General features: G+C 38.0%; 1 protein-coding gene across 10 annotated transcripts in view; it reads left to right on the forward strand.

Annotated features, from left to right (window-relative positions):
- DMD (dystrophin) overlaps positions 1-24989 on the forward strand; it is a 1217172-nt gene that overhangs the window by 691915 nt on the left and 500268 nt on the right. The window lies entirely within an intron of this gene.

Here is a 24989-nt window from a genome sequence, read left to right on the forward strand (position 1 = left end):
CAATGCATTTCAACTCAGTCACACTTTATATGGTTTGCTGAAGAACGTAATATGCTTTTTCAGTTCACTATATTACTTCTTTGCTCAGGAGATTCACAAACCAAAGTTAGAGAACTGTAAAAGACTGAAGAGGAGACAGGTTCTCCATATTTAAGTGGAGTGAACGATTAAGAAAGGGAAGGGGAGGGAAGCCAAAAAGTTGCACAGCATAAATAGAAGGAAAGTGCCTTATATGCCTGTCCCCAAGTCAAAAATGTATGCCTTCACATTTATTGCAATATGGTCCCGGATTCAGGATATTCCAGTTGGCTATATTATTTCATGGAAAAAGAAGTTTTCTTTGTTTATTCTCCAGCAGTTAGGAATGCAATACATTTATACACTTCATGTTATTCTGGATGCTCTTATGTTTTGTAGATGATGCTCTTTTAAAGAGCAACCAAAATCATTAGTTGCTCAGTGTTTCAACCTTATGTGCATATAAATGTCTAAAAGCTGAGATGTTTAGGGTTAGATGTTAACAATGGCAGATAAAAACACACCTCCTGTAAATTCTTCCAGTTTTGTTGTGTGAGATCTGAGAGCAGAGTAGGGACTACCTTACATAAGGCAATAAGAAAATAATAGGGAAACAGTTGAAGAAACAGGGGTATAGTTAGAGGAGAAAGTATGCATGTGAGTGACAGTATAATTTGAGTACTGAAATGTGTAGGCAGTATTTATTACAGAGCAGAAAAAATAGGATATCACTGTCTTAGGGAAAGAACTATAGTTTACTAAGGCATTGCAGCAGGCTGCTTAGAGAGGGTTATAAAGGTATATGCACAGTTTGTTGGGGTTTTTGTTGTTGTTGTTAAGGAATAATTCTGAGATAGAGCAGAGACTTTGAGAATTTTAAATGATGCTTACTATATTTTGCATGAAAAAATGACCATTTTTATTAGTATTCTTCCCCCCACACACTAGAAACAGTGACCCCTTCCCCCACTGTAGCTGGGTATCTAAGAATTAAGGGATTTGTTAACACACTGTGATTCACTTGTCACAACTGCAGTTCATGAAACAAAAGACAGCAGTTATCCTCAAGGTGCCTGCTGTTGCTTAGTCACAAAACTTGCTGCATAACTGTGCTGCAAAAATCTAATTCTCCTTACTTGGAAGAATAAATGTATTCTGTCCTTTGTTAGCAGAACTGAGCATTAAAAACATGAATCAGCTGTATACCTTTGCACTGTTACCTGCCGGGTTTGCAGCGTTGCATAAGTAAAACTAAAAAGTGGGTATATGTCATTCTTCTCAGGGAGGATTTCTGAAATACTCTGGTTCATAATTTAACATTGCCCCAAGATGTTATAGGTTTCCTTATTTCACTGGAGTCAGGCACCTAACATCGGATCTTTCTTCCTCACTTCCTTCTGGGGAAGTCTGTCTCTCCCTCTTACTGCAGATTATCTCATTCCGGAGTTTTGGTGCGAGAGCTAGTTTGTTCTTTTATGATAGCGTCAGTTCCAGATATTGACCAAATAAAATTGCCTAAAAATGAGTTGCCCAGAAAGATCATGACACCTTGTCTTGTGCTGATTTTATAACTGTTACCCAAAACGATCTTAAGCCCATTAATTCACTAGTATATCTCATGAGAACCATGTTATTTCACTGTGTTCAAAGAGGCATTTAAAGTTGATTCTGAATTTGGGTTCAGCCCATGTTAAACTCCTTAAAGATACAGATCTGTAATGCTTTTGAAGCCAGGTATCAAAAAATCTTGCGTGGAACAATGTAAGAATATTACCACAGACACAGTTTTTTTTCTATGGCAACAAGATTTTCTCCTATTTTAAGGAACCCAGACTATTGGTATAGGCTGTTCTAGCTTCATGTGATCTGGAATTCTAAAGTGAACCTTAGTCTGCTAGTATGGTTTGATTTACTTGTGGAAATTTTAAGAATGATGATTTAATGTGCTTTGAGATGTTGGATTATGTGGAGGGGAATAGATTTTGATCCATTCTGTCTCTTACGAATTAGTTTATTGCTTAAAGACAATTTAACATGGTTAATTCTAGAATAAAAGCAATGATGAGACCAGTTAAGCTTAAAGTATTGAGGATAAGGACAGATAGAGTTTCATTCAGTAAAGTTCAGGCAATGTTAAATGTAATGATAGAACAAGAAGGAACCCAAGTCCAGTACAGAACATTCAGCTACAAATGGTCCTGATTTTTAGCTAAATTTTGCATATAACTCCTTAAATGTGGAGGCAATAATTTTTGCTTCTATTTCTTACTTTCTCTTTTAGTGAAATAAAATTGTATATTAGCAGTGTCATATAAGGAAGGACCTTCCATGGTTATTCTTTCTTGAGAGTTTCTATGAATTAAAAAGCCCTAATGCTCAAATCTAAGAATGTTTAAGTATTACAAGAGATTTGGCGTACTGTCATGCTCATAGTAGAATCAGCTATGTCTGTAAGCTACTGAGTTATCTAAATGCTCACAGACATGCACTATGAACTATCATTGTTATTTTTTGTTCTTCAAACTTCAGTTGATATTAGGATCATAAGAAAAATCATATTGGAAGCAACCTCCTGAGGTCTCTAGTCCAACCTCCTGCTCAAAGCAGGGGCAGCTGAGCTCATCTCAGATGAAATTGCTTAGGTGTTTATGCAGCCTGATCATGAAAGTCATACTACAGAAATTCACAGTATGCACCAGGTGCCTATTTTCCAATCTGAAGTAACATAAATAACAAACACTGAAGCTAATGTAAGGCCAGTAACAACATACTGTACAACAAGCCTTGAGATAACACATTCTGAAGTGTCTCCTTCCTGTTGTTTGTAAATGCACAGAATCAGGCTGCCACGCTGGGTGTCAAAGATTTTCCCTCTCCTTTCTCTCCTTTGTTGCTCTCGTCCAATTCTTAATAATAGATAGTAAACGTGGATTCACATTCTCTAAAAAACATGCTATCTTTTCTTAACGAAAAATCTTTGCTGTTGTGTCCAACACTATAGCTGTCTGAAATACCGAACAAAATTATTATTGCAAGGACCTGGTAAGAACATGAAAATCTTTTCACCTCCTGATTAAATTTCAGCCCTGATCAGTAATGAATGAATAGAATGAACTACCTGATAGCAATGTGGTAGCGTGTGTAATATGTGCTAAGCTCTCGAACTGCTTTGAAGTGGCAGGTGTAAGCATTTAAGAATTCAGCAGCCCAGGTGTTACTAGCAGTTTACAGGAAGCAGGTTAGTGTCCTGAACCAAGCCTGGTATGTTACATGAGGAATTTATGATTTGTAGTCAAGTGACAGAACGTGCACCTTCAGCAAAATGTCTATTCTCTCTCCTTATTTTTATGTTTAACTACTGGAGACATTACTTAATAATAACACAATGTTTTGTGCAATATTGTTATAATTACAACTACTAACTGGCAGTGCAGTTGGCGGTGTCAATGGAGAAGTAATGGACTGCTTTGATATCAATATTGATCAAATGTCTCATCTATAAAAAGTTATATCAGATCCAAATAAAAGGGTGCCGACCAGTGGGCAGATACTGGGTTTTGGATAAAGTGTTCTCTTCCTGACATGTGCTACAGTGATTTCAGAGAGATAAAGTGAAGAAGCAGAACAGCACTATACATGGCATACACCAGATGATAATGAAACAAAAAATTGTGGTTTGAGCTAGACCTGACCTATACTGAAGCTCTAAATATGAATGCTAAAAGATAGTAGTGAAATGCAAATTTTAAAATAGTCTTTTATCAGTAATAATCATTGCTCTTTAACTTTGTAAAAGTTTATGTATTTACTGAACAAGTGGGCTTTTATTGCCTTTACATTTCTTGGCCCCAGATAAAAACAGGGCACTAGAAATGTGAGGCTCTCTATGAGTAGAAGTATGTTCCCTGTTTAACAGTTTAGCTACAAACTGCAGAGATGTATTCAGCCTTGTGGTGTTTGAATGCCATCGCATTATCATTTTCAGTGAAACTGAAAAGATCAGAATCTTGCTTCCACTTGGGCTACCGTATTTTCCTGAACCAAAAAAGTAGGTAGATATGGACAAGGGATGATTTGTACTACCTTCCTTCTTTTTCTTCCCATCCCCTTGTCTACTCTCCACATCTTCAAACAGCTCTGATGCAGGCCAGGGGGGATTATGCTGTAAGGTGTGTAACTGTATTCCCCAGGCAGCCTCTCATTGCCGCTAGTTATACTCTGGCAGTTTGAATCTTTCATCTTGGCATTATGACACAGCCTGAATGAGAAAATTAACATTAATAGCAGCAGCAAATGTGAGGAGAGCTAGTTTATGCTACTAAATTACATCCCTGTCTAGTACTCTTGAGGGAAGAAGGACCACTTAGACTGTATATGCTTTGGAAAGGAATCGAGGGTATGCGGTTGGAATTTATTTCCCCTTGTTGCTAGGAAGACGGTTGTCTTCAGTGTTGCATCTTTCTATGCTTCTTTATGTTTTGAATTTCAGACTTCCTCCTGTGATTAAATTTACTCAGTGAATAAATTCACCTGTGAGCAGATTTATTCACATGGATAAATAAGGACTTCAGCTATTTTTTAAGTTCCTCTCTACCATGAATGTCTCTAGCCAGTAGTAAAGACTCACTTTTAATAGCTCAGAATCAAGGAAGGAGAGAAGAAAACCAACAACTCAAGTTAGAAACTGTCAATTTTTAAGTCTTGTTGTTGTTCTGGCTCAGAATTTTCAATGCAATTAGCAGAAATGAGGTTCAGGTGAATTTTTGGCATGATGCTGGAAATGGCATTGCTGACATAAGCCACAGAGGGGAATTACAATTCTCATTAGTTTCAGGTGGACAGGAGTGAAATTTCATGGGACAAAGTAAAGGCACTTTATTAGTTCTTTGGCACCTTCTCTTCTGAATTTCAGAGGCTTTGTGTAAACAATGGGACACAAGAATATAGCGTTAAGGTATGTGTACAGATGATTAGGCTCTGGCCTGAGATTTAGCTGACTGAGCAAACCATGGGAAACCATTGGACACGACACGAGAAATTGCTGGACGTACTGGGTAACAGAGTGAAAAGGTTACAGCACTTGCAGACAGCACCATGAGGGAACTGCCGGATTTCACAGATGGTTAGGAGTTATTTGAGAGATGGCCAAAACTCACAGATAACTGGAGGGTTGTACTGGGGACACTTTTGGGGAGTGAAACCTCGTAAGGCCAACAGTGCCTTGGTAATCATGTCAGTGATAAACATGTAAGGCTGAGATGACCTACGTAACAATATCAGCAATCCTAAATTTGGGTAAAATTTGTGGCAGGTCTGGGACCAATGTGAAAAAGTAATTAGGCACTAGTTGTTTATTTGGGAAGAGACAAGGGTGAATAAAGGGAGGGGTCGATAAGGTTAGGGAAGAACAAGCATGAGAAAAAGGAGAAAAGCAGGGGGTTAGAAAGCACAGGTCAGCTTTAAGCAAACTGCTGGTCAGTATGCCTGTCTGACTGAACCCTGTGCCTTGTCAATGCACTCTGTCCTCTCTTCCTTTAAACTCCGTTCCTGATTTTCTGTGTGAGTGTGTGCAACCAGCAGGGAACTTCAAGCCAGCGAGTAGGACAGGAGGTCTGGGCGCCAGCAAGTGGAGAAGGAGCCATGGGCTGCAGGGGCCCATATGTCTAGGTGCCAGCAACTGGAGGGACTGGGATGGCAGGGGGTGGTGGCTATTGGATAGACCAGTCATCTGTGGCCAGCTACTGGAGGGATCCACGTGTGTGACAGCCAGCAAGCTCTTGTCCTGATCAGCTGCACGGGAAGAAGGGGTTCAGGCCCTCTGTAAGTGCTCGTTTTTCCCTGAGTGCTGGTTGGTGTTTCTGTGGCTGCCAGGAGAGGCATGGCTTGCTGACTGCACAGATCCCTGTGGTCCGACACGTTAGCGTCATGCATGTGTCTGTGGGTACCTGACCCACTGGAATAAGCACTTGGCCTCGCGCTGGGAGCAAGGAACCACAGCCACCGGCCTCTGTTGTGCTGGATCCAGAGGAGCCCCAGTCGCAGAGGCCACCAGTCCTTTACCATATTCCTGACAGCTTCCTTTAACATATTTATCATAGATTGTGAGGCAGGTGGCACCCATAAGCACATAGCAACTTTTAAATTGCAATCCCCTGGCTGTTTGGACCACAGGCAAAGTGGCATATGCCTATCCTGGTGAGGCCCAGCTGGGAGTGGGGGGGTGCAACAGGGCCACGTCGGGCAGGGCCTCCTCCTGGGCCCGTCCCACAGCGCCCAGAGGCGGCGAGCAGAGCTGGGCTGGGGATGGCGACAAGGGCCTGCCACAGCCCCAGGCCTGCCGGGCATGGCTGCAGAGCTGGGGCAGCGCTGAGGCCGAGCTGAGGCCCTGGCAGGGTGTCAGGCCAGCCTGGGCATTGCGCTGGCATGGTGGGGGCCAGGCGCTGTTCCCTGTCCCGAGGCGGAAGCCCCCAACGAGGCTCCCGCTGCTCTTTCTCACCATTTAGCTGAGTTTGCTAAAGCCTGATTCCAGCTCTTGCAGCTGCACTGTGTCAGAGGTGGCCGTAGTGCAGGCAGCCAAACCCCTAGGAGCAGAGGGGAGGATACTGCAGAGCCTGTTGGTGCACTCGGGGCCCTCCCTGACATTACCTTCAAGGCACGCCAGGGATGGGTGCTGCTCCCTAGGGCGAATGTACACCCAGGAGTAGACACCCATGAGCTGTAGTGCGAATGGGAAGGGTGTGATTCGTACCGTGTCTACCCTTGTTGTGCCGTCACATGGCTGATATTTGAAAAGCAAGCCATGGGGTATTTCTTGGACCTTAAAGCCACCTGCAGGAAGCAGGCTGATCAGGCTGCGGCCATTACACATGCGATTACTCATCTTGTCCCCCATCTGAGGAGCTGCTCCGTCCTGCATTTGTGGGGAAACCTCTTTCCTACTTTGTAATCTCTTATGCTAGCTGGGGCGTGCTGGAGCTTATTCTCTAGTTTCCAGGCAGTGAGAAGTAGGTTTGACCTTCTACCTTTCAGGCACTTTACTTTGTAAAACAGTATGTATTATAATGTGTCTGTTTCCAGGAAACTTACTGTAGAATATCTCTGTGAAGCAAATCACATAGCCTACTTTGTGTAGATCTTGAGTTAAGTGCCTTGATCCCGTTCTCATTAACACTGTTTCTTACTGTGTTGAATAGGCATTTACAGTTTATCTTCCAGCCCACCTGAGGTGACTTCATTTCACACAACTGATAAGAAGAGTAGTTCATTGCAATTAGTTAACATCTGAACACCTTTGTCACATTATTTACAGAAATCTGTTTTCAGCTCGCTACTCTAAATGTTTATTGTACAGTAATGCCAATTTTCATTGCTCCAGAATTGTTTGTAATTATAGTAATCTTTCCAAGGTGTGTAATCAGAGTTTAGCATTTTCTGGGAAAGGCCTAGCATAATGGCCAGATAATGAAGAAAAACACAGTGAACCCTGACTGTGCACATGGAGATGAGTTTGACTAACAGGCACTCAGAGTTTGCATAATCCCACATCCCGTATTACACAGTCTCCTTTTTTTTTTTTTGTTAGTAGTTCATTTTCTCATCTAGCAGGTCTTTGTAGAGCTCTGCTGATCGTGCTGTGAGAGATTTATCTATGGCAGTTACAGTAAAAGTGATTTCAGCTGTCTGTCTCATTCCTTTCCTTATCACATTGTGGCAAAAGACAACCTAATAATTAAAAATGATTAATTCAAGTGATTTGTTCAAGTAAGCGAGGCTGAACTGAGGTGACAGAGTTGGCACAAGTGTGCTCTTGCCAACTCTATCCAAAGGGCAGAGTGGAGAGCTCAGAAAAAAAAAAAAAACATGACAGTATCTTAAATGGCAGCAGCTTTTGATGTATATGAGGGTATCAACTTCTATCAGAATTCTACAGCTAATAGCATAAGAGAGAATCAAAGCCTTAGAACGATGATTTAAAACATCTTTTACTAAATAGATTGTAAATTGTGACACTGTGAAATACTTCTCTGGTATTAACTGCAGATTGGCTGTTTAAAAAACAGTCATTTAGAAAAATATATATGCATATATTGTCTATATTCCCACTCTTTCTGTGCAAAAACAGATTTATCCTAAAAATGCAGGTCACAGTTTGCTTTTATATTCTGTTCATAAACAGTTTATAACCTGATATAAATAGAGTTAATCAGGTGATATAAAATATAATGGGATGTTAACATGAATTTTACTATGGCTTTCTACTGCTTATATCTCTCCTCTGCTGTTCTAAATGGGTATATGACGTTTAAAACATCAGTGGAGTAGTTTGAAAGTCTTTATAAACAGAAACTGTAATATGAAGTATTACAAGAATCCATAATCCAGAAAAGTAAAAATACTGGAAACTAATTTTTTTGATACCCCCTAGGAATATTGTAGGTTGGATGGCATGCCACCCAAGCTTCCTGCCTTTCCTGTGCTCCTTAGGAGTTGAACTGGAGATATTGAACAGAGGCTCATCCTCTCCTCTGTTGTGTACATGAGAAATTCACCAAAAACTGGATTCTCTCAAACATGATGAAAGGGAAAGAATTAACAAATTAACAGGCAAGGTTTCAAGGGTGTATGTGGTATTTCACTTTGTACGTGTTTTCATTTGAGATGAAAGTGAGTCCCATATTCTATTCTGTTTACTATGATAGACTTATGTAAAATAGAGATAATATATTTTTAGATTGACAAGTCATGTATGATAAAAGAACAATGAATGCTTTGATTTTAAAACAATCATCTAATTTCATTAAAACTGATAAAAGAAACTTTGTAAAGGACATAGCAATTAATTGAGAAACAGACTGTTTGAACAGTTTTTTCCCATCATCTGCCATTTATATAGTGAAAATGTCATTTAATTTGAAGCTTACATAGACAGCTCCACAGTAGCGAAGTAAATTTGAAAGAATGTCATCATTAAAAGTATGTATGTTTTATGTTTCCTTTTTATTTACTGGACTTACGAGAAATTTAAAATCTGACTTTTGGTAGTTCCCTCAGTCTCATGATTTGGGAATCACGTTCAGAATCTTTAAGTACTTGTAAAACAAAAACAAAGGACATGATGAAAATTACAGTAGACAGATTCAAGGGAATTACTCCAAAGAATGTGTAAATTTAATGCAAAAACAAAACATCTGCTACAAGATATTTCTTAGGGCTAATGCAGCATAAAATATTGGATACTGAGTGAATGTGGGTGGATGGCAGTGGAAATGGAGACTATACCACAGAAGAAATGCTACCTCGAATTTCATCAACCAAATAATCTTCAAAACATTGGAGGAAGGAAAGTATTTTACTTTATCAAAATTTAATTTTTTCCCTTTTCCCATTGATTTAATACACTTTCTTTTTAAATATACTGCCAGAAAACTTTTTCATCTTGACGCATTAGCTGTGTGTGTGCGTGTGTGAAAAAGAGAGAGAAAGAGTGTATGTTTATGAGGAAAGGAGCAGAGTGTGTGCAGTTGGGAGGATACGTAGCAGGGCAGGGAACCACATTAACATAAATTCTTAGGACAGAAAAAAGGTTGGAGAAAGCTTGTTTTTGTGTTATCCTCTGATACTACAAGCAAGTACTGAGTATCACAGTAGCTAAATGTAGGAAAGAGTTAAGATCGTGACAGCCATTTCCATTTCTATGTCAACATAATTGTCATCATTTCTGATGCTAAGAACTTCAGAAACAAAGCTGGACTCAGGAATTTCTGTATTGCAAAGCCAGTGAGTGTTCTTCAGGTGCAAGGGTCGTGGCAGCAACCTTTAGGTATACGTGGAATAGGATGGAAAGTGTCTCAGGTAGTGTCCGTTGTAGGCTGTGAAGTAGTTCATAGATGACAAGCATGCTACTCCCCTACTCTGCTCTAATTTTCCTGGGGGCTGGTACTCTGTAATGGCAAATAGCCATCTCATCTCCCTTCTCCCCTGAGCCTTGTTTTGTATATGCTATTTCCTGAAAAGCAGAGTACTATATTTAGCCTGAGAGACTCATTTTCACTAATTCTACCTACGTAGCTATTGGTAGAACAGAGCCTGCAGAACAGAGCCAGGTACACTGCTGTAGCAGCTTGAGTAAATTGAAAATAAATGACACTGAGTTGTTTATATTTTTAGATTTCTTGTGTTCCGCTGTCTCAAATATCTCCACTGTCTTAAAAGTGATCTCAGTTCTAGTTAAATATAATCTAGCCTAATACGTCATTTAACTGCGTGAGGATCACACTGAGATTCTCCAGATTGCACCCTTATTATTTTTTACAGGGTTTCATGTGTATACTTGTTGTGGTTATTGGCAAATCCTTATTGTCACAACTAGTAGAAAGGAAAGGCAAACTGACCTGTACTTTTCATCACACGGTGAGAACTTGACTTATGCCTTAAAAATGACAGCAGAAACACACTTGAAGAAATGGTCATGCAATGGGGACTCTCGTGCATGCGTATTCTAAATAATAATATTCTAAGTTCTCTGAACTAAATTACTCAGAAACTTCTATCATAACATATTACCGTTAAATAGATGAAGTGTAAAAAAACAGCCCCTTCCTCTCCACCCCACCCCCATATTCTTATTTTATTGTGAATCTTGCAGTGAAGACTCGGTCCCATAGTCAAAGAGCAAAATTTTTTTGAAAAAGCAGGTAAATGTCTAGCTCTTATGCTTCAAAGACAATTTTGAAGTCATGAACCTTCAAAATTCCCTTATGGAAGTCAAATAAAAATAGGTCTATATATGTTTTTTTTCCTCCCTGTAAAACAGTAGGTTCCAGGTAAAGTTAGCCTCATGATTTTTGAAGGCAAGCTCAGTTAATGTCTGGAAATGATTGGTGCTTATGGGTATTTACTAATTCTAGAATCGTCTTTGTAAATCCAACACGAATTTCAACTGCTGAAGAACTTTCACTGGCTTTTCACATAATCTTGATATACCTAATATTCAGATGGAATAATTACACCAGCCATATTAGTATTTTTGATCAAATGGGAAGAAATGAAATTCTTTCCATTAATCACTGTATTGAATTTCAATTTCTAATGAAGAATTATAACTCTTTAAAAAGTGATATGTTCAGGAGAAAATAAAGTAAAAAATGAAGAAGACTAAAGAAATACTTCTGCGAAATAAAAAACATTATTTTGCTGATTTTGAACATAGAGAAAAGTAAAAGGCCATAGATTTTAACACTAATGTGAGTATTGTCATTTAAAAGTAAATGAATATTGGTTAGGTGTATCATGTATTCATTATAATTCCTAGCAAAGAAGATATCTAGTAATTGTGACTTAGAAGACTCTGCTCACAAAATTTACACCCTTCATGCAACAAATCAAAAGTGTTTAAATATACAAATCCTTGTTGGCCTTTGTTGGAGTTGCAGGAGTTTTGCCTCAGACTTGGACACATCCAGAACACTGTGATCTTTACTGGGATAGAGTCGAATGATTCGTTCAGAGCAGTGTTTGGTGACTTTCCAAAGTTATGCAGTGGTCATGCATAATCAAGATGCGTTGATATTGTGTGCGCTGAAAAAATGTGACAGAAAAATACTCTGAAATAATTCTGTTCATTTTCTGAAAAGCATTTTTTTATGCTGACCTTTCTAAGTACTACTTCTGACATACGACTTCGTATGATGTGCAGTAGTGCAAACACAAGGTTAATAAATAGTTTCCCCACTGAAACACTAAGCCTCTAAGTCAGTTCAGCAGTAGCTATATTGATGTTATAGTTTCATTATCTGATAGATTCAACCAAGAGTTTGGTTCTTGAATGAAATGTTGTTGAGCGCTAGCTCAGGAGCTCTGATGAGATGAAGAAGTTTTTAGCTTAAACATGGCCTGGTGGTAGTGCAGCTATACTCCTGTGGGAATTGAGCAGGTATGATGACATGACGCTGCTCTATCTCTTACAAACATATAAGCATATTAATACTAGAAGACCAAGTTATTATTCATCCTCATTTCCCATCCGAGTTATCTGATGGGCATACGAGAATAAGTAAAATCTATGGTCATGCTTATTTTGTAGCATTCCTATATTGAAGCTTAAAAAAGTGTGAAGTATTACATTAGCCAAATGGCCAAAACTTTGCAGCATAAAATGCAATGGGCATAGAATCCTGAAATAAGGCATTGGCAATCTGATAAATTATCAGAGTCCATCCAGTGGGTGTAGACAGCCTGCTTTACTGTACGTGTGTATGAGGATAATCCATTTATTGGAAGCGCTGACAAATTTAGCGTTACTTTTTCAGCATGTGTCTTTTTCTGGACCATATTACAATGATTAGCTTACAACATTACAATAGAGATTCTGGTTCACTGAATAGTATTTCATGGAGACTTTACTCTCTGTATAACTGTTCTGAAAAGAAATGTTATGTACCTATTTCTGATCAACCAGTTTAGTTGATTCATTCATCAGTGATCTGTTGGTCATCCTAGTGCTATCACTATGATAAGGGAGTATTAGAAATATAGAAATTAGAAAATTAGTACAGAAAACATTGGAGACTGAGAAGGTGTGTTTACTGGCACTCTTGTCCCTGCTTGGGAAGCTCAGGCTTATGTGAATTATTTGATTTGGTACAATTCTGAATCTTAGAGGGCCTATTTCTGTATCTTAGTGTTTTAAAACAACCTATATTACCAGAGAAGTTCAGTCTTGCAATGGCAATTTTAAGAACAGAAACAATAAGTTTTTGACTTACTAGTACAATTTATTTACAGATTGTTCAGTTTGCATTTTCCATGGTGAGATTTCTCACTGTAGAATATTATATAGTAAGCTTAATTTTAATTACTGTAGATAGTTTTTGTTTTGTTTTTTTCTGATAGTATTACTTCTTATGAAATGTTTTTTATTTCAAAATAATTACTTTTTAAAAATACTTGCTGAAAATGAGAAACTGCTTTACGTGGATTTCAAAATGCTGCTAAGGTACATAGTCTTCAGCAGTAAAACATATTTACATATGCTGTGTAGATATGTAAACACACACACACACACACACACACACACACACACACACACACACACACACACTCTCTCTCTCTCTCTCTCTCTTACATTCATATATAGGTATATATACAAACATATGGCAAAAGTGGTTTGATATTAGTTTGGAACCTATAGGTAATATTTATATCCATATTTCATTTCCTCAGTAGAGCTCACTTTTAAATAATATAAAACCCTGATTCTCTTTTGTCCAACTCCTTACGCAGTTACCTGCTAATTCTGTTTTTGAAAGTCATGCACCTCTTCTTTGTCTGATTATTGTATTGTAAGGTATATCCACTTGAAGGGTCACTGGGTCTGTTTTGCTCTATTCTTTTTTTCTCGGGAGCATCTGGAATCCACTAACTAGCACGAGTCACTGTCTACTCAGCTGTATCAAAAAGCTGACAGTTGATTCTATTGCTTGGAAAATAAGCACATGAATAAATGTACTAGGAAATGTATTAACCTGTCATTTTTATCGCTGAGGTCTCTCCTACAAAGAATAGAAGCACATTAAACTTACCTTTTCTGTTTCTCATATATGAAATGACTTTTTTCCCTTTAGAATGTAATCTGCCACAAAAAAAGTAATAATGTAGGTGATTGTACTGCCTTCCAATCTTATCTTTAAAGGGTTTTGCTGCATTCCTTTGTTTACCTAGAGAGCCAGAGGCTGCTTTTAAAATATTTAAGCTGCTTAAATTAAAATGTAATTTAAATATAAAAGTTATTAATGAATCTATGAAAATTTTCATTTTATTCCTGAAGCTTACTTAAAACAAAACAAACAAATGTTAGTGAGTGTACAGGTAGACACTAATCCTTTTCATTCAGTTGTTTGCATTTTTTAGTACATAAGATGGATGTAATTACTGAGAAGTGCTTTTGTCTGGGAATTGCATCAGTCAGTTCCTTACAAACAAATATGAGGAAAGTATGTTTGCAAGTATTATCTTATTAAAATAGAATAGCTCTATCTGATAAAGCTATTTAAATCACAGTTAATGAAAACACTGAAATAGCCGTGCTTTGCTGCCCAGATGGCAAAGTGTCTGTGGCTTTTATTCTGTGCATCAGGGTTAAGTCAAAGTTTGCATGATTCTTTCATTCTCAGCGCTTTAACTTTCTTCCTTCTACCACTGAAAGAACAGTATAATACTTTGTCAGGGAGAAGATCAAATGGAAATACACTTCAAATTACTGCATCCGCTATATTAGACATAGAGCGGGTTTTTACAGGTTTCCACTTCAGTAAAACAGAAGCCCACATTAATAGCTGGAAAAAATAGCTAGACATTTTGTTCTTTCGAGAGCTGTTCAGTAAGATTTCCTGTGCCACAGAGAACGGAGTGGGCATGCTGGACTTCCTTGTAGCCCGGGTGCAGGGCGCCATGTACCCTGCGTGGCTTGGTGCTGCCCATCGCAATGGCAAAGCCAGGAACTGTTGTTTGGGCTCCTGCTCCTCCTCTTATCTGTTGTTTACTGACAGGCAGGAAAGCAAAAGGTAGTTCTGATGGGCTCCGTTAATGCAGTCTTATGCGGTGTTACTCGGATGCCGTATCAAGAACGTGAGCTCTGTCAAACCATCAGTCTCGGTCTACACTGCCAGCTTGAACTGACCTTCTTTTCTGGTGGGGAGTGAAGCATGATCCCACGCTACAGCGCAGAGATGCAGCCGGAGGAGGAGGGAAGCACTTATTCCTGAGAAGATGAGTGGTGTGATTTTCAGTGCTTTGGAAGACAGATCATGTTCTTATGCTTTGAATTCAAGGAAGCAATAGATCTGCCTTGTAATTTCCACATTGAAATCTCACAGGTCATGCTAATAGGTAATACAGTTTCCTTGACTTTTGGAGGCTGAAGCAGGTTGTTGTGTCTTAGCTAAAAGCAGAATTACATACAATATTGAAAAACTTCAGTGTCACTCTTAATCTCACTGGTCAGAATGTTTAATTGTAGTGCAACACCGATTCTTAAATACTTAAAAATCATAACTGTAGTTAAACCGAAGCTCTCTTCCGATTACAGGCTCTCATCAAGTTTTCTTTTCCATGAAGTATACAGAAAAATGGCCAACTGATTCTTCATGCAATTTCAACTACCAGAAAAACTGCAGCACTGTAGTTTTTCTCAGTTCTCTGACTCCTTCAAGCCTTTCTTTATCCTGCGTTGCCCTTGTTAGTGGAAGCCTGTAAGCTAGTTTTCAAAAAGAGCTCTTCTCTAGTTAGAAGTAGTTAATTAACTTTTCCAAAAACCAGTAAAACTAAAAAGAACATGAGTAATTAATCACGTTTAACTCAACACATGAATACTAATCATGGCAGAAATTTGTAGTCCCCCAACAAGCTCTTTTTTTTTTATTTTTTAAGAAATTATATTCTTTCACTTGGAAGCAACTACTGTCTTCTTTTAAAAAAAAAAAAAATTTTGTTACACGCATGAATCTGACACATAACGCTTCCTAATATAATGATTCATATTATAAAACAAAAACTCTGAAAAAAAATTCACTCTTAAATTCTTTTTTAAAAAATTAAATTAAGCTATGAGGTTTTTTTTTGTTAGCAAAACACTTTTTGTCAGATTTACCTGTATGCTGCGTCATTTCCATTTGGGCTCCTCTTTCAAGTACTGTTGCATATTGCACTGATTTTTTTTTTTTTTACTGTTATTCCTTCTTTGGAGAGAAAGTTGTATGGACAAGAACAGTTTTTTTTGGGGGGGAGGAATGGGAGTGCATTAGAAATATTATTTTTAAAAATGAAGTCTTTGGAGAGTCTTAACATTAAAGTCATTATGTTATAGTTCATAAAACTTTGACCTATGTTGCCTATGTTCCATTCACTTCTAGCATAATTATAGGCCTTTTATTTTTTAGCCGCTATATAGCTATGCATTCAAGCTACAGCTAAAATGTATGCATTTATAAAAGGTAATTTAAAAGTTGACTCTAATTTTCAAAGAGCTGCACATTAATTATGACTCCCATTTGCAGTTGCTAGAAAGACACCTACTGAATTTTCTTAAGCATTTTTTCAGAACCCAAAAGTGATTCTTTCTCACAGGTAGCAGGGGGTTTTAGTCCTTGTTTAACTACCCATAGAGGAAAGATTTAGGAAAATCTAAATCTAATACTACCGAAACCACCATCTTAAGCTTAAAAACCCAATTTTCAGGTGCTTGCTTTTGTTCTTTTTAGCTTTTTTTAGCTTTTCCCAGGGGCTGATAGGCTTGGGGATAGAGGGATGAATAAGTCTAACAAAACATCCTTAGGCTGTTATTTTCCAATGATAGAATTATTTTTGCCAAGAGTATTTGCAAAGAATCCTTCTGGCCAAAAAATGCATTTAGAGTAAGGGCAGCTTAATTTCTGCCTTTCCTAGAGAAATTCCTTTTGAGAATTTGGTTGGTTTTAGCAATATCTAGGCTACGACATTAGCTAGTTTTTGAAATTCTGTCAGCTAATATATATCAAAGAAACTTTGTATTAAACAGAACGTGGTTTACAGAACAAGTTGTGTTTAACGGTTCATTAGCTTGCTATAATTTAAGCCATGAGATTGATGCAGTCTGAATGTTGTTCCCAAGAGTCCCATGAGAGCTGGAGAATGAATCTGTTCACTCCCTGCTTGTTTTCTTGGCTCAGGATTTTTCTGGTTTGCTTGCAACTGCACGGCTGCTGGCAAAGATTACCTGGCATGTTATTTGGTTCTGAATAATATACATGAAAACCTTTATTTTCAAAGTCATGATCTGTTTTTAAAAAAACATAAATTATAGGAATATACGACTCAGAAACAGTAGTCTATTAGGTCCAAACTGGGGCAAGCTAAATCTTTCTCCGTTCCTGGAAACATGAATGCAGTTCATGCACAGGCAGGGATGTAGTATGCTTGTCGTGCAGCTGGACTGAGTCCATGCTGTTTAGCCAAACGCTTTCTTGTCTTTGAACTCTGGCACCTGCGTTTTGAGATGCCAGATCACCTGCTGTAACTGAGTATCTGCATGCTTGTTGGAGGCACTATTATTATGCAGGGGTTGCTTCAATTAAGCCAAATGAGAGCCTTGATAACATTCTTGTAATTTGATAACTTACGGAATCTTACGGAAGTGTTTGTTCAGAAGGATCAATTAATAATTATACGGTACCTGACAGGTATATTTTGATCATGCTGCTGTTATAGTAAGTTTGGAGACAAAGTATTATTCTATAGTCATGCGTTACTTCCTGTAAAATACACTATTAATTTTAAACTGGCCACTTACTTAAAACAAAGTAGTTATAATTTTAGTGTCAGGACGAATACTTTAAATCTTAGAAGCTGAATGGTGTTTAGAAGTAAGCCCATCATCTCATGGAGACTGCTGAAGTTTTTCCTCTGTGATAGTCTGAAAATGAATTTGAGCCAAGCTGTTAAAGATTACTGGTGTCTCAATAGCATCTTGCGTTTACAGAAGTATGTTTGGAAAATTTGAGCAATTATGAGTGTCTATGGAACAAGTCCCAGAGAGTCCCCATTTCTAGGATGGGGGATTTCACACTGCGTAACACTGGCAGTGTTACCTGTTGCTGACGCAGTTCTGAAGGCTTACTGCTTCATGGTCTTTATGTCACTATGAGTGATCTTGAGATCTCATAAATACCAGCTCAGCTTCTAGCCATCTAAGCTGTTACATTGAGTACTTTTTTTAGTGCAAAATAAGTGTAAATATGATGTAAGTAATTTGGCCTGGTAAATTTTTTTCATGAAAAATTTTACTGGAAAGATTTTATTTTAGTATAGATACTATAGATAACAAATAATAATAGTCTCATAAAGTATCTTATTTTCTGTTTAGCCTGTCATCCTGCAGAATATCTTCCAAGAATTTAAAAACAGAACACACTTAAACTTGGATCTTTTTCCAAGGATAATAAGATCAATAGCTTGATTAACATATGTTTGTGATAATAAAAGTAAGTGTTGACATACTGAGCAAAATAGAATTTAGAGAATACCAAAACAAAAAGAGCTTTCCATTTAGTTCAAACCATGTTGATACTTTTGACCGTTGTTCTTTTTCAGAAGTGAATTGCAAGCTGTATGTCCACCCCGGTTTAAATTTCAATCTCATTAGCTTCCTTTGACACATTGGCTGTTGTAAGGTTAAAAACAGCTTGTGCCTGAGCACAGTGGATGCAATTGAATGAAGCTGAAAGATACGGTCTCTTATATAGTCAAAAGTGGGCCATGATTATCTTGGCAAAGAAATCTGTAAAACAAATGGAGTGGAAATCCATCAACCCCTTACTTTTTCATTCTGAAGTTTTATGCCCTGTCCAGCTATAACTAAGCTTTGTGATACCAAAAACAGGAAGAAGGTTTTCTCGGAGAATTTCTTGTCACTGAGACAGTAGCAGTCATCCCTCACTGACTTAAAAAAGGTTGAAAATTTCTGTGCCTGAGTCAATTTTTTGAGAAACTAGATGTTAAAATTTATTGAATATTTCAGTGTTGTAGTCAAAATAGCATGAAGACGTAATTAATGTTTGATAATGAATATATAAAGAGTAATAATAGTTGTGTTAGGGTGGTAATAGCTCCTGTATGTTAAACCTGGTATAATACTTATTAGTAAATCAAAATAGAGAAAAATGAAAATCAGATGAAAAACTAGCTGCACACATGTATTTCTTTGTTACTCGATGATAGAAATAAATCTTAAGACTTCTGCACAGCCAGGAAGAAGAAAATGAAGGCGTACGTCAGTGTTAATTCCTCTTCCTTGATCCTATACGTGCTGATGAAATTTGCAAGTTAAATGTCTCAGTCTTCAAAAGAAGAGACTTTAGCTTACTGAAGATTGAATTAGGGTAACATTGATTGTAAAGGGTAAAAATATATTCTTTGATCATCAGGAGTTTGAAATCACTGCAAACCACAAATTCAAAACTACCAAAACTATGAGTAATAGCACACTCTGTTTACTTTAATCTTCACTAGGCATTTAATCTTCACTAGGCATCACTCCCTTGATGATATTTTTCCTTTTCCCTGTCGGTCCCAGTTTGGTCACACTGTGAGTTGGAGGAACATCCTGGTATCATCAGCGAAAAAGGGATTTTAGATGTCCTGTGGCAACTGCTTCGACTGCCTCGTTTTTCTTGAAACTGGCACAAATAAATCCTATTTACTGCATCAGCTAGAGATAAATTTACCCCAAAAACATTCTTCTTGAGAGAATAGGCAAAGATTTTCCCCTGACTGCTATTACTTGTAGGGTTGAAGTAATGTCATGAGAGACTACGTTTATTGACAATTGTAAAAGGTGCGATAGCAGTGATATGTTAGCACACCAAAAGGAAGTGAATCGGTGCAATTGGTTGTTGATCCCACTAATAGACATCTACGTGTCAGTATTAATGCACAGTTTTCTGTAGAGCATGACATAGTTGTAAATGTTGTTGGGCAAAAGAATTCAGAGAAACGATACTGTATGTAATACCACAGGCATGTTACGTGCTCCCGTAATGTATGCTCATATTATCTTGTTTGTGATGGAGAGCACGCTTGCGTTGAATGCAGCCCAGTCTAATGTGGCTTATGCGTTTAAAAATTTCCTTCCAATGTGAACATTAGGATGACCACATGGGTTAGGTCGCAGGTCAGTGTAGTCTGATGTCCGACAGTGACCAATGACGGATGTTTAAGGAAGAGTAAGCATCAAGTGATGCTTCCTCAGAAGTATTTTGCTAGCCTTCAAGATTTTGCAGTACAAGGACTCGCTGAATCAGAGATAGTACTTCTCTTGAATATTGGCCTGTATAACAACATTATTTGAAACCCTCAAATATTGCTAAGAGAAGCCTTATGTATATTTCTTCTGTTGTGCCACATGATTGGGGACTGGTATCATTTTTAGGTAGGAATAATTGCACATACATTAATACTGAAAATCCCTTTGTCTTGATGAAAGCATTTACAGTTACAAAAGGTCTGATGAATTGTTCCAAACTGACAGGATTTTTACAGATGAAAGCATTGTTCCTTAGTAGTTGCAAATGTCTAGTTCATTAATCCTTAAGAGGGAGAGTACAAATGGAAATCAGTATTCATTTACACCTCTTGAGATGTTTTCAAAGGCGTTATGAAAAAGTGTGGCAGTTCCAAATAAAACTTGACTTGCTGATTAAAGGCAATACTACTAGGATATGGAGGGAAACCAATTTAAAATATAGCTTTATTGCTTTCTAATGCATGTGTATTTGTGGGGAAACTCCAGAAATTAGAAAGAATCAAATTTAATATAAAACAAAAAACCCTCAGCAGTCCTCTCCCTCACCCATTCCTCTCACAGCAGCTGGAAATGGTACTCATGCCGCTCACATGGCTGTTTGTACAAGCATAAACTCTCATTTCTCATGCTGGTTGCCAAGCAACTATTTTTGTATTTGATGTCTGGCACTGCAGGCATTAATTTTTGTCATGTTCCTTTGTTTATTATATACTAAATAAATGTGTATAGAAGAAAATGAAGACACTTTGTGTAAGGAAAACAAAAAACATGTTTGAGGATAATCCAGAGTGTTTATTGACTATCTCGGGAGAAAAAACTCTCAGTCATGTAACAGAGAACCAGGAAAAGATCTTTTCCAGCATGTGCAGAATCAAACTGAGACTCATTCAGAGTGAAGCTTTATGAAATATATCAAGTATCTGCCCTCTAGAAACTAACTAAAGGAAGAACTGGCATTGGACTAGGGTTAGGGACGTGCTTCCTTTCGCAAACTGTGCGTTAGATATTTTGTACTGATACATAACTTACAGAGTTCTTTGTAGCCTTCAGTACAGGTATGAACAATTGCCCTGATTGCCCCTAAGACTGTCCCAAATAGTGAAGAGCTTCAATTTAGAAAGGAAGAACTTTTTCAAGTGGATCAGTAATTAATTAAATAAAAATCATTCTTTTGAAACAGTCACTGTTTAACCTGGGTAGTGTTTCTTTCTTGCCTAGAATTGTTTTCTTCCTTTATAGGAGGAGGAGAAGAAAAAACTCATTAGAAAGAGAATTTGTTTTGTCAAGCTGTTATTTACTAATACCGCTTTTTCAGTTTGGGTATGCTAGCAGGTCTTAGGAACAGTCAGATTCCAGACATTAATTAGGTGTTTATGCAGTTGTGAAACAGCAAGGCAAAACAGATCAGCTGCAGTTAGAAGAAATATTTTGATCGTATTCAACAGCTGATTTTATCATTTGCATACAGGCAGTGTTGACTGGAGAGCTATACTTGCTGAGCTGTTCTCTCATCTTGGCAATTTGTAGGAGGGAGGACTGGTGAATTGGGAAATATGCGTACGTAGAGGTTGCACTTGACAATTGTGGAATTATTTTTAATATACTGTAGTGGACTGGAAAGTAAAACATCAGTACAAATGCTTACAACTTTTCATTCTCAAAGACCTTTATGACAGTACGTTTATCCTCACAATGCCGCTGCTGGGGAAAGCAGACAAGTACTAACGTTTCTGCTTTGCAAAGAAACCGAAACCGTGATACAACAGAGCAGTGAAATGTCAGAGGCAGCATCAGAATCCTTTGAGTTTACCTTTCCCGGGGATAATCTTCACTAGTGAAACAGTGAGCTTTCTTTTGCCATTGCTACAGCTGAGGAAAAATATCTGATTCTTAATATTTGTAACAAGTTTCCTGTTTTCCAGAGATGACTTCTTTATTTCAGACTGTGAGCAGAAGACATGCCTTCCATCTACTCTGATGTGTTCCTGTTGTTAAAATCTAATACGGAAATGATTGTATGCCAGTTTAATTCAACTTAGACTGTTTATATAACATACAGCAAAGAGTCTGGAGATTTTCTAAAGTATATACTTCTGTATCACTCTTTTTATATGAGAAGGTGATGTAAAGCCTTTGCATCTGTACTGGTGATAGAATATGTAAAGAAGTAGTTCATGCAAACATGAGGTGTAAGTACAGGAACTGTTTCCAGTGGTAAGTGACTGCCAGAATGAACACTGTCCCTAAGTTTACTGTGCTTGAATTCTTCTCCCAGTGGCCTAATTTAAAATTGCCCTCCAGCAATGGAGCTGACTCACAACATCAGAGAAGCAGCAGGCTAGGAAGGCTTCTGCCAGCCCTCCTCCTCTACTGCCTGAACTTCATTCCAGAGGTGGCAAAGGAGAACTGAACTCTGTATTGCCAACAAAAGGCCTAATGTCATATTGTCTTTCCACGGCTTTTAATTTTGTTATCTTTTAAAGTGCGGAAGCCAGAAAAGTTATTGAGCATGCAAGGGCCTCTGTACAATGGGAAGTGTTTTAGCGATGCTGCATGCAGAAAAGTGTAAGTCCAGTCAAGGTAACTGAACATCTGGATGATCAGTATTTCTGGAGTATTTATCATTTTACATGTCATTTTTATGGTCATGAGCTGCAAATTTCTGAAATGAATTTAGCAACACAACTTCAGAGAATCTATGATATGAAGGATACTTTTCATTGCAGTCATTGCAATACATTGCAGTTATAATCTTATATACATTTTATTTTTAAAAAAGACTAAATATGCATACTACAAAAAAGAGAAAAAGCTGTAAAAAGAAAAGATGGCAGGAAAAGTGTCACTTCAAAAAGGAATATTGTTGTTTTAAATAGTGTTTTAAATAGTGCTGTCTTGGAAGTCTGCAAGAAAGTGGTGCATTTTAAGTTTTCAATCAGCACCTACCAGGATCTGTCCCGCTGCTGCATCTGTGCATAAATCAGTACACGATAAAGACTTAATTGCCAAGATGGTTGATAAGAATACCGGGTCCCCGCTGGGGGCATATTCAAGTGGCTTTTGTTTCCAGTCCTCAGAGGTAACATGAAAATACGTAAGTGCAATTTAGTTGAAAGCAAGCTTCAGATTTTTCCTTACCTCCATTTAACTGTAATACAAAGGTTTCATCTTTCCAGGTACATACTGTTTACTTTATGCTTTGATTTCTGCAGGAGTTACAGACTGTACCAACAAATACTAGCTAGCTAATGGCTTGCTAGAAAGAAGTTCTGGGCTTTTTGCTCTGTTTGGGAAAAGAACCAACTACATTCAAATGAAAGATCAGGTGTTTTCCTGGCATCCTTTTGGTTTTAATGCTTCTGTTTGACCTGCCTTGCACTTACCTTCCCAGCATCTGCCACTTTGTGCAGCTCACTCGTAGTACTCAGAGCAGACTATATTGAGTCCAAGCAACCTCAGGGAGGAACAGCTATTGTAACTTGTTCAGTGCTATATTGTTAGGTTGACATTCCTTTTGTGCAAGTATAGCATACCCCTGCTTATAATTTCAGCAGGGTAGTGATGAAAAAACTAATAAAACCCAGAAATACCTTGTTAAATACCTAGTTGCAAAGTAGACACTTCACCCTTTTGAAGAAGGTTAAGCAACATCCTACCAGTGGATTTCCTCTCACATCCTGTAATCACTTTGAGGATAATGTGATTTCGGAAACATTAGGAGCTGAAAAATTACTTCTGTACTGCTTTACCTGTAGTAAATCTTGCAGAAAATAAGATCCTAGTAAAAATGGGTAATTAAAAAAATCTTAGCATGTAATTTGTTTACACTGTTCTAGAGAACAGTGAATAGAAGAGAGGGATCCCACAAAAGGGATTAAGGAGATTACCCCAATTCCCTAGAATTAATTGATCATACACTCATTCAGGTATTAAAATATCCTTGATTTAATAAAGCAAACAAATAAAATTGAACTACAGAGGACTTTCTCCACCATTACTACTGTTTTGGTTGCTAGCAGGTTATTGTGTTGTTGATAGTAAATACCATTTACTTGCAGTTCTGTCTGCAAATATGACAAACTTTCTTGCTTTCTTGTGTTGACTGTAAACATATCTTCCTGGTGACTAGTGTGCCCAAAAGAAACTCTGGTACAGTTTCTTTCTTCCTTATCCCTTTTTTTCTGTGGACCCATACCCCTGGGTCCGCACAGCAGAAACCATTGAAGCCAGGCCACGGCAGCAGGAGGCTATTCCCTGCACTCCCTCCCTGAACTGTTGATTCCTCTCAGGTCCAGCCCTGGGGCAAGCGCCTCCCCAGGGGATCCAGCTGCCAACACTCTTGCTTGTATGTACATGGCCTTTGTATTTAGAGCAGCATTTTAACCTGACCCATAGCTTTTAAATCAGGTCTACAGTTGTCTAAACATGAAGACCTGGTTAGAGCCATCAAGGAGAACAATATTATGCCATTTCATTGTTGAGATGACTGGTGTATAAGGTATACTCTTTTTTTTCCTTTAGCACTGCTGTTGCCTCTTTGCATTGCTAGTGATGATGGAGTCTGTTAAACCTGCGTACCCAAGAAAATTGAATGAGCTTAGATAAATTGGATCAGCCCTCTCGTGTGGACAGTTCTAGTCTGGGGAAGAGAGTTTTATAACAGTTTACAAAAAGTAAACATAAGCCAACAGTGTAAAGGACTATTATCAACAGAGGAGCTTGGACTGATTTAACTAAATCACTTTATAGAGCAGTTTTTTACAGTTGTGCAATTCCCTTGTGTAGATAAGACCTTGCCAGCTGATCTTTTTCCTCACTCAACTTTAAAACACCTTCCAGAACATCCTGATGTTATCTTGGAAGCTAGAAGAATTCAAGAACTTGAAGGTCTTTCACAGCTCATTCCTCTTTCTGTTTCACAGCATTGATGTTATGTCTAGGATGCCCATGCCCTAACTCTACAGAGATACAGGCATGTGAGAGGAACAGGCATGTCTAGAGATGATTTAGTTTGTTTTAAGATAAATAACCAAGGGAGTGGCCTACAGGTCTGTCCATCTGAGTGGATAGAATTCATATGCAACTCATCAGGCCTGTTTTAGACTTAGGTATCTAAAGCTGAATCCAGAAACTGTTG

Source organism: Struthio camelus, chromosome 1, assembly GCF_040807025.1.
Source record: "Struthio camelus isolate bStrCam1 chromosome 1, bStrCam1.hap1, whole genome shotgun sequence".
Classification (NCBI taxonomy): Eukaryota; Metazoa; Chordata; class Aves; order Struthioniformes; family Struthionidae; genus Struthio; species Struthio camelus.